The sequence below is a fragment of the Lycorma delicatula genome, chromosome 9 (genome assembly GCF_047948215.1).
Source record: "Lycorma delicatula isolate Av1 chromosome 9, ASM4794821v1, whole genome shotgun sequence".
NCBI lineage: Eukaryota > Metazoa > Arthropoda > Insecta > Hemiptera > Fulgoridae > Lycorma > Lycorma delicatula.
This window is the reverse complement of record NC_134463.1, coordinates 30,276,145-30,289,321: the sequence shown is the minus strand read 5'-3', so window position 1 is coordinate 30,289,321 and position 13,177 is coordinate 30,276,145. Positions and strand designations below refer to the sequence as shown.

The 13,177-nt window shown below is 29.6% G+C and overlaps 1 protein-coding gene and 1 long non-coding RNA gene across 3 annotated transcripts in view; one reads left to right on the top strand and one right to left on the bottom strand.

Moving 5' to 3' along the window:
• LOC142330611 (uncharacterized) overlaps positions 1 to 12,162 on the bottom strand; it is a 39,549-nt gene extending 27,387 nt beyond the window's left edge. Inside the window, exon 1 of the long non-coding RNA XR_012757820.1 lies at positions 12,054 to 12,162. This is a non-coding gene — a long non-coding RNA (uncharacterized LOC142330611). The remainder of the gene's footprint in view (positions 1 to 12,053) is intronic.
• Adsl (adenylosuccinate lyase) overlaps positions 1 to 13,177 on the top strand; it is a 370,898-nt gene that overhangs the window by 56,060 nt on the left and 301,661 nt on the right. The gene's annotated exons all lie outside the window — the stretch shown is intronic.

Sequence of the window (13,177 nt, the reverse complement as noted above, 5' to 3'; positions counted from 1 at the left end):
AAAAAACTTACAACCAATAAAAAGTTACCAAAGATCTCTTTTTGGGGGTGAGGTAACTATGATGAAATCTTATTTTTGTATTATTATTTATTAAAAGTTAAAATAAACCAAAACTTTTTTAAAAGATAAAAAAAAAATCCATATTTTTAAACTTTGATCGGCTCCCACAATCCTAATATCGCTCCCAAAGTATTGTTTTTTTAATTACTTGCACTACTACTATTCCTAGGAAGATATTAAACATTTTTTTTTTTAAATATATACTAAATAAAAAGATAGGTTTTTAGATTTTTAGGGAAGGAGAAATTTTGGGCCAAATTTAAAAAAATGGTAGATAAGCTTTTTTAATATAAAATGGGGTTATGTTTACAAAATTAAAAAAAAATTGATCCCCAAAACAACCTTCAAAGATATTGATTCCAAAATTTTACCAAAAAATTGCCCTACATATATAAGTCTACAAAATTTCATCAAAAATGGTTTATCCAGTGAAAAGTTATTAAGCTTCAAACACGCCAACACACGTATATATACATACGTACGTATATTGCCTCCCTCTTTTTTTTTTGGTCCTGAATCTGAAACTTCGAGACACGCAAAACAATCCATACCCCTTTTATTGACTGATTATTATACTTCTTGCAGTATAACTCTAGAACAATGATGGCAGAAAAGTAAAAGATTGAATAACTTTAGTTAAATATTTAAGCAATTTTTATCGTCGTTTATATTTCATGAATGTAAAATATTATTTTTCGTAAAAGCCGATACCGGTAAATACGATTTTCTCTCTATTTTTCTTCTGTTTTGCTTCAATAAAAAACCTATTTTCAAAAGTTTTTATTTAAATTTTATTGGCTGTATTTACTTAAATTTTCTCAGAATTAAATTCTCAAGTTTTGTACTAAATCTTCCCATTTATTAGTTATTTAACAAAGCTACTGTACTATAAACCAAAAACGAATTTGTTTTTCGATATCGAATTTTGTGGTTTACGCCGTATATCTTAAAAACTGCTGGAGTTACAGTTCTGGGACCTGTTTTATCCTATTTCCCAGCTCAAATTACAAAAGAAACCTCCAACATTTCTCCTTAATTTTTGTCCGAAAAATTACAATAGGGTTATTTTTTAATTAGAAGAGCTGAAATCCGGGCAAAATCTTTCGCTAGCTGTAACTATAAAACAAAGCGTTTCCATCTCTATGTCTATGAACTTATATATATATATAATCACTTATATGCCTAACTTAATATCGGCGGAGGGCAACGGTAGTAGCTCAGATTTCAGCGAGAGTACAGTACACATACGCGCTGGTACACGTCACTCTCATCGCTCAGTTTTCTTACCATAGCAACGCTGAGACCCCACCACTTCAGGCTCCAATAAAAGAGCGTGCCCGAGAGTGAATTTTTAGTTCATCATCGACCACTACCTGGAGAAGACCAAGAAGAAGAAGAAGACAGGAAGATGGGAAAAGACAGAAGAAGTTTTCTGGCCGGTCCACTGAGAGAGCCGCTGGACGCGGACGCTACCTTCCTGCACCAACTCGCCGAGCATCAATCGCCCTGGCCGGCGGAGTCAGCAGCAGGAGCCGGCCCAGCGTGGGATCGCTTGTGGAGAACCGCCTCGGCCGCCCCGGCGAAAGACGACCAACGCAACGCCAACCGGACACTGCAGGGCCTGGGATCCACTACTTCCACGCTGTAGTGGGGATTCAACTTCCGCTGAGGGTAAGCCTGGTCTGATTTCAATGGACGAGCCGCAACTCCCCGACTACAGCCAAGTCGACTTCGTCGGAGACCAGTTTCCGGATCCAACAGCTCTTCTCAGAATTAACAATAGAAACTGTTCTTTTCAGGGCTACCACAAGGATATAAATTAAAACGAGCCGTCGAAGCCAATCGACAACAACAGCTCTTCTCAGGGCTACTACAAAGTTATAAAGAGCCACGTGCCGTCGAAGCCATTCGGCAACAATATATATATATGTATATGCATTATGTATATTGCTTATTTTACGTAATCGTAAATAATAGTCTAACTTTATTTTATATTACTTTAAAATTAAATTAAACGGTAAGTAAAATAATAGGCAAAAAAATTCATTAATTGTGGCTTTATAAAACATTACCACATTAAACCTTTTTGATCAGTTTCAGTACTTTGCATATGATAAAAATATATACGTGAAAGATAATGTAATAAAAAATTATGAAATGAACAAGTAACAATAAGCAAACTGGAGATGAAAACAATTCACTCTGGAAATATTTTTTTATTACTTTATAAGAGCTTCGATAGGTTTTTTAAGAGAATAGAATATTACAATGAACTTTTATAAACATATTTTATTAAAGAAAAATGTTCGTAAAAATCGGAAATAATATAGGCTGTAAACAAAAATTTTTACTTATTAATTAAGAATATTTAAACATTCTCTTTCATAATATTTTAATACTGAATTTAGATTAAATTACTTTGCTTAAAATTTGTTCAAATTATATTTTTCCAATTTTTTTTTCAGTTTTATAATTTAACACTGCATCTAAAAGGAAAACATAGAAAAATTTAAATTCTAATTCATATGAAAGCTGATAAGAAATTTGAGGAAAAGATTTAAAGAGGAAACTATTCATGAAGCGATTGATGAGGTGTATGGTAATTATTGGTTCTATAAATTGGCTAAAAAAGTATTATAAAAAACTGAGTAAGTAAAAAATTAATATCTGTACATATACACTTATATAAAAACCAACTTCTAGACGTTTTTGAAATTCAACCTTGAAAGGGGTGAAGAAAGGTAAAAAGATTACACTAAACGAAATTGGAATATTTATATTCACTCGATTTTGTCTTGTGTATAAATAAATATATATATATATATATATATACATGTGAGTGATTCATAATCAATGCACAGAAAAAAACTACTGAAGATAAAGTAATGAAAATTTGTTTACACGTTCTTACGGTGTAACTGCACGTTGAGAATTGATTTTTTGAAATTCCGAGTTTAAAAGATTAAAATAGAATAACAGTGAAATTTACTTTTTTTTTCTGGTAACAAATGAATATATCAACTTGATTTTTAGTGTGTGTAATCTTCATGTGAATATCTAAAAACCAATTTTTTAGATTTTTTGAGATTGGACCTTGAAATAGGTGGAGAAAGGTAAAAAAAATTTCGAATAGTGACTGCAAATTTTCCCTATTTCTGACTACACAAAACGAGATACTCACTCGATCTGGGCTTGCAAAATACTTTTCAGATAAATATCTAAAGACCATTTTCGGGTTTATTTGAATTTGAATATATTAAGGAGGTAAAAAATAAATTGTTTTTTTACATTTTTACCGTTTTATGCTACTGCTATTGAATACATTTTTATGAGATTTGGTAATACTGTGATGTTAATTTACGTTTGTAATTTGATTATGTATTTTACGAGCAAAGCCGCAACGGGAAATCTAAAAACTAATTACTGGGTCCTGTACTGACCAAACTATTACTCTGATGAAATTACAGTACATCGATAGTTTTTATAAATTGAATAGGCTTTTATTTTTATTTATCATTATTATTCTCACAAGCATGAGTTAATGAACTCAGGGGCTGTCCAGAGCCCCCTGACCTCGACGGGAAAAGCAAGTAACCATATAGCGCGAGTGAAGCCGCTACGGGTATGCTAATATATATATATATATATATATATATATATATATATATATATATATATATGTTTGTAAAGAAAGTATATTACTTCCTTAATACGACTGAATTTACCGCAGAAGTTTGATGGGTTGGTAGGTTAGACACCTGAAGGTGCAGGATATAAAATGAATCAGAAATTAATAAACACGTAGCGTGATAATGACTAATGAAATTTTGGGTAGTAAATACATATGTGAGTTACCCTATTATTTTTTCCCCACTCCTTTATCAATTCTTTTCAATATCTTTTTGGGAAAAGATTAGGTTGTGTTAATAAGAATGAAGTGTCGTTCAAGGTTTTTAAAGTGACAGTCGACAAAATGTGCATTTTCAATTCAAAAGTGATTTTTGTTTTTAAATAATTATATATGTTAATTTTCCGTAGATGATTTAATGGTTGAAAATATTTTCTGTTATGCAAAGTATAAATATATTAATATATCATCAAAGAGTATATCGATTGTTTTTATTTAATTTAGAAAGTTTTAGTTGAAAATTAAATCTGATGCGGACACCACATGACTTCCTTGTACGCCTATTAAATTACGTTTACGAGGTCTGTAAGTACTTTACTTACAGACCTAGTCTGACTACTTTAGTCAGACTAGTTTTATTTGGCAGCCACAGTGGCAACACTGTAAAGTTATAAGTAAATAACTTTACTAATAAGTCAGCTGTTCATACCTGACTTATTAGTAAAGTGACTTATGTTAGGTATTAATATATTTAGTTTATTGTTGTCACGTGAGACGTAAACAAACTTTTCGTGAAACGACTTTTTGTTGTGCGTTACAAATATGAGTGATACTAATTATTAGCAACGTTGTGCAATCAATTTTTGTGTTAAACCCGGTGAGAATGCTACTTCAACTTTTTCATAATTGAAAAGGGCTTATGGTGATGACGCTTTGTCCCAAGCCCATGTTTTTAAGTGGTTTAAAGCATTTTCAGATGGAATCAGTTGCGGACGATCCACGATCTGGAAGACCGTTAACGTCAAAAAGTGACGACGATGTTGATCGAATCAGAGACTTGATACGGTACGACCGGCGATTACCTGTCAGATTGATTTCAGACAACTGAATTTGTATCGTACCATAGTCCATCAAATTTTGACAAACTAATTGGACATGAAAAAATTTATGCAAAATTGGTCTCAAAAAATCTCACTGTTATAACAGAAAAACAACAGGTGGAAGTGTGCTGCGATATTCTATGGCAAATTGAAACTGATCCTGATTTTCTAAAAAAATGTTATTACTGGTGATTAATCTTGGATATTTGAGTACGACCCAGAAACAAAACGCCAGAGCTAGAAGTGGCACACTTTAAATTCACCAGGTCCCAACAGAGCAAAAATGAGTATTTCAAAAATCAAAACCATGCTAGTTTGTTTTTTTAGGTAATATTGGCATTGTCCATAATGAGTTTTTGCCTTTAGAGCAGACTACTTTTTTACTACAGAGCAGAATTTGTTTACCGAGAAATTCTTGAAAGACTGCGGAAAACAGTTGCCCGCGTGAGACCTGCCATCAAAGACAATTCGATGCTGCATCACAATTCACTTTGTCACACAGCACTCTCAATTAATGAGTTTTTGTCAAAGAAAAACACTCTTGTAGTTCCTCAACCACCTTATTCACCTGACTTGAATCACTGCGACTTTTCCTGTTCCCAACTTTAAAAAAAATACCTCAAAGAACACCATTTTGGAAAATTAAAAAAAAAATGTAAGCGACCATTTGAAGGATATCCCGGCTTCTTAGTTCCAGTACTGTTATAAAGAGTGGGAAAACCGTTTGAAGCATTGCGTGGCTTCCCAAGGGAACTATTTCGAAGGCGATAGAGTTCATGTATAACCGGATTGTAAATAAAAAGTTTTTCTGAACCGGTCTCATTACTTTATTTACAGACCTCGTACGTCGAACTGAATAGGAAGGCTCAGGATAGTGGACTTCGGAGACTTGCTGCTAAGAGAGAGATTGTTAAAACCCGGTTGAATGAATATTATCGACTTATTTCTATATTTATCCCTTATCCTATTCTGAAGTGGTGGAAACAAGCCCTAGCTTTGGAAGTACGGATTTATCATTAAATATAAGGAAAGGTTTCTATATCATTTCACAATCTGAGGAAAACGGCCTGACTTGTACGACGGTTATGTAATCAGCATAGGCTCTGTATAATCACCATTATAGCTGAATATTCATTATGGCCTATCAGTTGATAGAAATTTGCGAATGGGTGGTCCAATCCAACGGTTATTTTTGATGTCCAACGCAATTTCATGATTCAGGAAGAGGGGGAAGTAGTGTCACTAAAAAACCAGCTGACTTATGAATTTTATTCGACCTATTTTCTCACGGCCAGTTCTATGTCCGTGCGTTGGTATATAAAAGTATTTGTATATAAAAGTATTTCAGATTTAATTACTTGTGCACTTGAAAGTAACACATACAATTCTGTTACAAAAACGCTTTCTTGTTATAATTGACGTTCATTAAAATTTTTAACAAGTTTTATAATAAATTATAATGTTGTAATAATTTTGATAAAGAAATAATACTAATCTATGAAAAAATGATTGACTAATCTTAACTTATGACTAAATATTTTCCTAAAAAAAAAATATTGTAAAAAATAAAAAAAATTAGGTTTTTAAAAGTTATGAGTTTAAAGATATAAAAAGTTTTTTAATGTCAGTAATCGTCTACAGTAAATAAATTGTTTTCATATTATCAACCGTAAACTAACGTTAAATATTACACAAGCAAAAAATGAGAAAAAAAAACTGTTGATATTTTCGTTTACTATGGATTCTTTTAATCAAAGAACAATAAAATGTTTGATTTAATATTGAATTCTAATCATCCTAATCTATCATAAAACAGTTAACCTTAAGCAATATTAAATGAACTTTATATTATAGATTTTATTTTCCGCATCATAGTAATAATTAGTTATTATAAAATTATCCTAAAAATATTATAAATAAACAAATAAAATTAAAAAAAAAATGAATAACCTAATATGAGTAATATAACAACAAATCTATTAATTCTAAAAACTATAAAAAATTCTTATTCAAAGAAAATTTCAAGGAAGGGAAATCCATAAAAAATAAGGTATACTAGTTGGGTTATATTTCTACCGATAAATTTGACACTGATTAACGTATCTCATATTAATTGATATAAAACACTGAAATTTGTCGTATTTTTATTCCCCAATTATTTCTTCCACCTTTAATAAATGAAATATTATATCATTATAATAAATTTTCTTCAAGAAACCGAAGAAATATGAAAGAAAATAACTTTTTTTTCTACAATGAAAAAGTTATACTGAACGGTTATAAAAATAAGACCATTAAATATATTTGGGAAAAAATATATTTATCTACTCTGCCAATCATCGTAACGTAGGCGACCTTTCAACCGGAAGTCCCGGTTCAAATCCCGGTTAGGCATGGCATTTTTTACACGCTACAATTTCCATTTCCTTATCCCACGCACAAGCACCAAAGAAAAAATCTCGAAAACAGAACCATTAGAGCAGTTTTTATTTAAAATCTAAAACTAGATGATAATTTCCATTGTTAAACAATCATCATCAGTACTTAAGGAATAGTAAATAAATAAAGCATAATTGTAAATACATAAATAAATGAAAATGAGGTAAATAAGAATAAATGTTAATAATAACAAAAAAAACGTACGAAACGTTCTAAAACAAATATTTTCAGCAGGTTTTTAAGAAATAGAACAAAAATGAAAACATTAAATACAGTCGTTTTAAGCAATCCCAGTCGAAAGTTTAAAGTTAACTTAAAAATATCTAAACGGCAGAAATATTAACTCAGGTTGACCTATGCCTTGTAAAGAATAAATATCAAAGTTTAATGAATTTAAGGTTGGTTTTTGTTTACTTTTTATTAAGTCTTAATAAAGTAGAACGTTTAATTACCTTCTTTTTTTTTGCTAAGAAGAATATACTTCCGCTTGAATAGAATAAAAAAGTCTAGAAATATATTTCTTTAACTGTCAGATAACTAATCTTTCCTCATTGTCGACAACAAAAAAGAGCGGATGTAATTTTTTCCATTAAGGACCCTGTTTGGGTCGTTATATTTGATGTATCAATTTGAAAGTGATTGGCGGAAAATTACGGCAGCTATCGTGTCCACAAGAAAGTGAAATATATATATATATATACCACATATAAAAGTATATATAAACTTTTGAACTGACGGTGGTTATGGGGTTTGGGGGGATGTGAAACGTGAAGATATTTCGAAATTTTCCCGAAGTCGAATCATGGCACTCATTACAATAGGTAGCGTTCTTATGAAATCTACCTAAGAAACGATAATTTTAAAGGTATGTTTTAAATTAAAATTTTATAAGTAAAATTTATATCGTATTATTTGTATTCTTATAATTTAGTATTAAATAAATTTTACATTTCATTTTTTGATTAGTAATTTCGTGTTATTACAATATTACATAATCTTTCCCATAAAAAAGTATGGTGCGTGGGTTTGTTTGTTTATGTATGTGCTCACATTTTTAATTTAGATGCTATTGGCGCAGAGCGGACCACGTGGTGCGCCTGGCAGCGCACGAACGATTTATACTACTTTATACGAACACTTTATCTAAAATTATATTTGTGTTTTGGGAATAAAAAGTGAAAACACTGAGGTTAGAGCTGAGATAAAAATTTACATCTCAAAAAATAACTAAAAATGTTCAGGATTTTGAAGCTTTTTATGTAAGTTTTGTTGTTGTCTGTACGCTAAATTCATGAAAACTACAACGTTTAGTTACAAAACTGACAAAAAGAATTTAACGAAATCATGTGGAATGAAACATAAACCATGTAACATTTTCCCGGCGGGTCATAAGCCCGCCTTTTTTCTAGTTATTATTATACTATATTATGTTAAATAATAATATTATATAAATATTGTGTAATATTATTAGATTATTATTATACATTATTATTTATTTATTTAAATCATGTAAATGGTACGCAGTTCATCTGTTATAAAATATTGTATTCTAAGATGCAGTGCGCTGTTCGTAATTACTTTTCTCTCCAGGTACTTGATGCATGTATTCGCATCAGCCGCTTATTAAGCTTATACATACGAACACATACATATTTTTTTTTTTATTTTAATAATCTCCATTCCTATTCCTTGTAATTTGATCAATAATTGGACAAACCATTGGGGTAAATTAATGGGAATTAATTGTAAGCAAATTAATTCTATTCTATTATGAAAAGAATTAGAGGGACAACTGCGAATTTTCTCATTTGTTAGGCACGTAAAATCGAATTAGATTGAAAAGAATTCAAACAGCAGTCCTTCTATTTAGATTATCATCAGTGTTTTTAATTTCGTTTTTTATTTTAAATTGTGAAGAATTTAAAATTCGATATTATTTAAGCGAATAGTCAAATTTTAAATTCCTAAGAATATATAAGAATTTATATGTACAAAAAATATATAAGAATTTATATATACAAATAATATATAAGAATTTCGCTCTACAAATATTTTTGTAGAGCGAAGATTTATTTGTATTTTCCCTTTTTTGAATCACAGCATTAAATGAAGACTGCATAAACTAAAAAGGTCTATTAAAAGTGACAGAAAACAAAGATTAATGAGTAAAATAAATCCATACGTGATTCTTTAGCATTATTATGAAGTTACCTTTGTTCTTCGTCAAACATGTATGTAACACGACTAGAATATATTAAATTAACACATCTAAGTAGTCATTTAATGTGTAAAAAAAAAAAAGGCAGAGAAAACGGTTTAATTATTATGACAACGATTTTCCAAATATAATTAAACCGAACAATAAGTAATTAAGATAATGATTTTACTAAATAAAACCTTAATTGTTCAGTGATTTCTTGAAATCAGTCTTAAATAAAAGAAAAATTAAAAAAACAATTCCTTAAATGAAAAAAAAATCAAATTAAAATAATTTTGATCTCTAATCCGTTAACATAAATCAAAATAAAAATATATATTTTTTAAATCCTGATCATTTATTAGGAGATACTTAGTAGGATTAAACAAAAACAATAATAATACCAGTTTGTTAATTAAAAATCTCAACAAAAAAAATCATACTGACATGTTTCCATTATCATTTTTAGCGAAAATAACGAAATATTTTATGCACTCAGAATTTCTTTTTAAATTTTACAAAACCTGTACACAAACCATTTTTAACCTTATTTACAGCATAAAATTAATGATATTAATTAGAATTTCGAGCTCCGTTATGGAATAGTAGCGTTTCTGCTTTACATCTGGAAGGTTCTGGGTTCGAATACCGATCAGGATTGAAATTTTTCACAGCCTATAAAAACCCGTTTCATTTAGCAATTAAAGGTATTTGTAACTGGAATAATATCCATAGTTAAATAGATGAATAAGTAAGTGGAAAAATGTAATCTTTTATTTCTTCCAGAATCGATATTAAAATATTATTAAACATAATTTTCATTGATCAAAATTAAATTTATTTTAAATCACCTTTTCATATTCATAAAAATTATTTTTGTTAATATGTCCATGTTTTTTTTTCTGTAAATGACATTTAAAAAACTTTTTAAAATATTTTAATTAGCTGTGTCGAGTTAAAGAAGTGTATAACGTAATGTTCAGAACAGTGAAGGTTTTATTAATCTATTAATTTTCATTATCTATTTCATTCTTTCTTACGGCTGCGACACATACAAAGGACTTGAAGTAACTAAAAGAGATACCAGTCAGAGTTTCTTTCCCTGAAAGTTATGATGTCCTATAAACAGTCATTACTTTTCGTGAAAAGAGTAAAGGTATCACTTTCAAGTCTGAATATCACATGCGTTTCAGTGTGTTATTAATTTATATATACAGCCGTGCAGTTGTCACATTGTAGAAGGTAATGGCAACCCATAGGGTTGGTCTAGTGGTGTACGCGTCTTCCCAAATCAGCTGATTTGGAAGGAAAGTTCCAGCGTTCAAGTCCTAGTAAAGCCAGCTATTTTTACACGGACTTGAATACTGGATCGTAGATACCGGTGTTCTTTGGTGGTTGGGTTTCAATTAACCACACATCTCAGGTATGGTCGAACTGAGAATGTACAACACTACACTTCATTCACACTCATACATATCATCCTCATTCATCCTCTAAAGTATTATCTAAACGGTAGTTACTGTTTAAGCTAAACAGGAAAAATAAGAAGGTAATGGCAATCCTCTGAAATAATACCTGACGGTGATTCCTGGAGGTAAAACAGGAAAAAAATCCCTTTCGGCACGCCGGAAGGCGGAGGTAGATTTCACCGGTGCTAAGTAGGAGATAAAAAAGATTTCCACCTTAAAGTTAAAAAAAACTTCAAATCTACGCAATACGACATTGGTTGCACGTGAAAAAAACGTCATATGTTTGGCATACAAGTCCCATCTTCTTACAATTCCAGCGACATTTTGGTCATCCCTAGTCGTAAGAGTTGGTCAAAATTACGGCAGTTATCGTGTCCACAAGAAAGTGAAATATATATATATATATATATATATGTATAAACTTTTGAGCTGACGTTGCTTTTGGGGTCTGGGGGATGTGAAACGCGAAGATATGTCGAAATTTTCCAGAAGTCGAATCATGGTAATCATTACAATAGGTAGCTTGAAATCTGTTTAAAAAGAAGGTAATGGCAAACCATTTTAATTTCTCAATAAGTTTGGTTTGTTATTCTTCGGAAAAATCGAATGTCAATAACACGTTATTGAATTTTATTTCAGGAGGTGATTTCTGACTAGTATTAGTAAATTATTAAGAAACCTTATAAAAAATAATTAAATATATGTATAAAAGGCTCGTGCGCGCGTGTGCGTGTGTTTCAAATTCTTTATAGAAATATTTTTATGTGGTATTATACTACTTAATGATTTTATAAATCTAAATAATTACACTACTTTTGTCAGAAAAATTGATAAATTTAAATATTAAATGTGATTTTTAGTTTTTTCAAATCTTGAAAATAATTTATGTTTTGATTTTTCAAATCATTTACGCTGTCATTTACACAAATGAGACAAATTAAATTTAAATCACTCGTACACGCTACCTACCATCCTATTGTTGCAAAGAATCTAACAATTACAACTTTAGGAAACATCTCATTAGGTTTTTTTAGATAGTGGAAGTATGTAAAATATTTTAATAATACAGAGTAGAATGGAGAAAATTTTTTCAGAAAAATATTATATTAATCTAATAATTTTCTCATCCTTAAAAAGTAATTAATGACTAGGTGTATTACCTTTTAACATTTAATTGTATTCATAAACACTAAAAGTTTATTAATATTAGATCTACTTTAATTAAAGAAGTTTTAATCGGTAGCTGTAATACTTCAAACTTTCAAAAGGATTTTCACTAACTGTACTAACATTATTCAGTTTAGAACAATATTACAAAATTTACATAATTCAGCTGTTCAAAACGTGACAAGAGATTTAATAATGGTTTGTAATTTACATCGTATACGAATAACATGTTACAGTTATTTGATATCTATATTACTTTTGAAAGAAATTTTCTTATTTTAATTACCAGAAGTCTCGTTTTGAATTCTTTTTTATTACGAGAAAGGAAATTAAAATTCCCAAAAAATTGTTCTGAGAATTTCAAAAATTTATTCCTTTCAAAATTATTTCCCAGAAATTTCTTTTGAAACGCTTCCTGATAAAAAAAAAAAAAATTAAAAAATGTTTAGACGGATGAAATCCTCGTTCGATTTTAAAAAAATTTCATATTATTAAAACTGTATTTAATATTTTTTCTTTAATTTTTAACACGATTGCTATTGTGAAACACGTGTGAGAATATTATTATAAAAAATCACTTAGAAGGATATCCTATTTAGAACATCAAAATAATAATTTCAGTAACTGGAGATATAAAAATTATTTTTTATTTATTCCCATGAAATTTTATATTAAAATCTATGCGGAATATGTATAAAAAACAAAACTATTAAACCAAAAGATCAAATCACTTTTACAAATTAAAAAAAAGAAAAAAATTGTTTTTAAATTAAATTAACTTCCATTTTGTCCCATTATAAATTTTATCTTCTTCAACCAGTTATGAATTAAATATCCTATTTCAGTTTCGTACCATTTTTTTCTCGGCTCCCCACACTCCTATCCACTGATCGTAATCGGTAAGACTTTAATGGAATTCTGTCGTTCGATATTCCTCCGGTATTTGAATCCATCTTTCTCTGTATTTATAAATTTTTGAAAGTTTAATTCCTTTCTAATTAATATCGGATGTCGTTATACCGAATTAGATCTTTTAAAGATTTTTAACAAACCTTAAAAATTTCATTTCAGCCCCATCTATTTTTTTCATTATGATATACTAAACACCCACGAATCT